The 3,074-nt window shown below is 43.2% G+C and overlaps 1 long non-coding RNA gene across 4 annotated transcripts; it reads left to right on the top strand.

Moving 5' to 3' along the window:
• The first annotated feature begins 18 nt into the window (after positions 1–18).
• LOC109367347 lies at positions 19–3,074 on the top strand. 4 transcript variants are annotated; one of them, XR_004159647.1, is made up of 4 exons: positions 19–386; positions 1,365–1,581; positions 1,658–1,823; positions 2,681–3,074. It is a non-coding gene; the product is annotated as an uncharacterized LOC109367347 (long non-coding RNA). The 4 variants fall into 4 exon arrangements; XR_004159646.1 differs by lacking the exon at positions 1,365–1,581; XR_002114409.2 differs by having other exon boundaries at positions 1,365–1,823.

The following is a 3,074-nucleotide window of genomic DNA, read 5'->3' as shown; positions in this document are numbered from 1 at the left end:
TTCAAACGTCTCCACGCGCCCTCGCCCCGTCGCTTACATAAAGGACCGCGTCAGCTGATGGCCGGGCCGGCTCGCCATTGGTGGAAGCTCCAGGGCGGGAGCGAGGCGGTTACAAAACGCCGCGCCGCGCGCGCGTTCCGTAACAGGGTGGGAGGGGCGGGGCTGGCGCCGGGCGGACTGGGTGTGAGTCAAACGGGGGGCGGGCTCGCGTGGGGGCGCGTGCGGCCGTTAGGGAGCGAGCGTTGGGTATAGCCCTGCTCTGTCTCGGAGGGGAGCGGGACGAGGGGGGAAAGAAGGGGGACGGCTGCTGGGAAAGGGGTCGGTCCCGCGGCTTCGGCTTGCGGCTCTTATAGGTGCTGCCGCCCCTCGGAGCGTCTCTAACTCCGGTGAGGGACGGGCGTTAGCAGTGCTGCTGGGGGCGGTACGAGGGGGAGCAGCCGATTTTCTCGAACGGTTTTTGTTCGCTGTGTATCGTGCCTGTAGGATGGCGGCTGATGCGGTCGCTGGTCAGATAATGCCGTAACTGCCGGTTGGTGCAGAGCATCTCCAGTTTTCTGGGAGCGTAAAATAGCGAGCCCAGTGCTTTTGGGAAGTTCTTGATCTCCGCCCAAAGCGTAACTGCAGCCCGTCTTGATGGGGAAATGTTTTGCGTTTCTACATGTTCGTTCGTTCTGAAGAAAGCATGGAGTCCATGGCGTGACATCCGGCTGTGTTTTCGGAGCTCGTTCCCTCTCAAACCAGTCCTCTGCGTTTACAGTGCCTTTCTGCTTCCTGAACTCAAATATAAAAGATGCTATGGGAGTTGAAATATCAAGGGAGAACGTGGATGGCTTTTAAATGTGGAGAGATAGCAGTCTTAAAATGATTGTACTTTAAAATAGTCAACATGAGTTAGGAAGTGACAGCCTCAGGAAAGATTGAAGTAAAAGGTACTTGGAGTGTGGACTTGAATGGTGGTGGGATAAGGTGGGGTGGTTTGAATCATCATGGATAGTTTCAGTGGTTTGGGGTTCTTTTTAAGCTTATGAGGAAATATGAGGACAGGGTTTCAGGGAGACGAGCAGAGATTTCAAACAAAACTCTTTAGGAAATAGGGTGAATTAGCATCAAAGAGAGCAATACTTTTGTTTTCATTTCAGATTAGATTACCCATGGAAACAGAAAAACAGGGCAACATTCATGGGGTTGTGGAAATTCATTGAAAAGCTGGAGTTAGGATGATAATAAAGTAGAAATAAAAGCCCCTTTTCACCATTTCCAGTGAATTTTTTGAAAGTTCACATGTTAACATTCATACCGGTCATTTGGACAGTATTGTCAGCTCAAATCAGCTTCTTCTTTTTTTTTTTTTTTTAATTTCTCAGATTACAAGAATAAAATAGACCTTTGCTAACTGGGGTGTCTTAGAGCAGAAGAGCAGAGATTTATTCCATTGTCCTCAACTTCAAATCAATTAAAAACAGTGACAGACGAGAGTTTGGATTTGATGGATGAATGGGTTGATAGGGAGCCTGACACTATCCTGCTCCCACCATTTTAGAAATCTATCTTTAGTATCTTCCTTCACAGCTTATTCTTTATGTGAGTAGTACTTACTGTCACTGTAAGCCTTTACTGTCTGCTCATGTTTGTGACACATTCTGTTCTACATTCGTAGTTGCCCTCATTTCTCTTGGAAATTCAGGACTTCATGCATCCAAAAAACATTGTCGAGATTTAGATAGAAAAAGTTTTCTTCTTGTCCTGTGTGATTGCAGAAAGACACTGAAGCGTTTCACTGAAGACCTCAAAATGTTGTTAAATACATCAGCAGTATGTTGCAGGTAGGGAAGCCTCTGGATATCAGATGATTTTGGAGCATAGCGCATTAGGGTTGGGCCCAAGATGTGTTGAAAGAAGTTCATAGTAAAGAATCTCTTATATAAAATTAATCACTTCCTTGTCAGGAAATTCCCAGGACGCGGATCTCTGGAATGTGGCACATTACTTGAGGACAAATTTGACTGTATGTTCACCTTGTCCTAATTTTTAGATGCACATTTTTGATCGCTCTTGGAAGCGAGATACTAGGCCTTGTTAAACCATGCTATTATCCATTGTGGTTGTACTTAGATATTTAGGTTACATTTGTTCCTTCAAGCCTATATTTTCTCATGTTTCACTGTGCTACTATCAGAATGTGATGGTTATGTAAGCAGGGAATAAAAGACCTGCAGCTTTTTACTAGATTAGATAACACACATAGTTCCACCAACACTTGATTAAAAATAACACATGCAAGGTTTTTTTTTTTCCTACTGTAGGATGAGATAAATAATACTTTCAGACAACACCACATATCCCTGCAGTTGCACAGTTTGTGTGGGCTGTTCTAAGAAGGACTCCAGGGATTGTCCTTCCCCTGCCTTCTGTAGAGCAGAATTTTACAACTGCTTGTGTAAGTCTTGGTTGTCCTCATTCAGGAGGGTACCTACAAAATGTTATGCCTTCAGTACAGTGAGGTAGAAGTACATTGCTTATGATTTTAAGCTATTGATTTGATGTTTCTGTAAGCGATTCCTTATAAACGTAGTGTGTGCAGCCTGATTAAATACAAGATGACCATAAGATAGTGTTTTAAGTTGTCTTTAATTATGCCTCTTGTAAATTATATAAAATAATCTTTAGTCAACGTTTTCAGAAATAACAGCACTGTAAACAAAATGAAGCAAAACCAATGCAGGCTGAGGGAGCAGGCAGTAGCAGGCAGTGGACCTGAAGCTTAATGCCTGGAAATCCAGAGCTGTGTCTGACAGTCTCTCTTGACGTACATCCCAAGAAAAAAGTAGCTAATCCAAGGAAAGTTGCTCTATCTCATCAGAAATGTGGTAATTGCTTTCCAGCTATTTTCCCTCTATTTCTTTAAAGGTAGTTACCTATCCAGCTGTTGTAAATTTTGCTAGGGTATGTACAGCAAAATGAAACTAGTTAGAGATTCAATTAGGTAAAATAATATTCATACTTTTTTAATTTTTAAACATTATTGTTCCTAAGAGTGAATTATTCTGCTAAGAGATTATTAACACCTTTTCTTA

Source organism: Meleagris gallopavo, chromosome 4 (genome assembly GCF_000146605.3).
Source record: "Meleagris gallopavo isolate NT-WF06-2002-E0010 breed Aviagen turkey brand Nicholas breeding stock chromosome 4, Turkey_5.1, whole genome shotgun sequence".
NCBI classification, from domain to species: Eukaryota; Metazoa; Chordata; class Aves; order Galliformes; family Phasianidae; genus Meleagris; species Meleagris gallopavo.
This window is presented reverse-complemented; position numbering and strand designations above follow the sequence as displayed.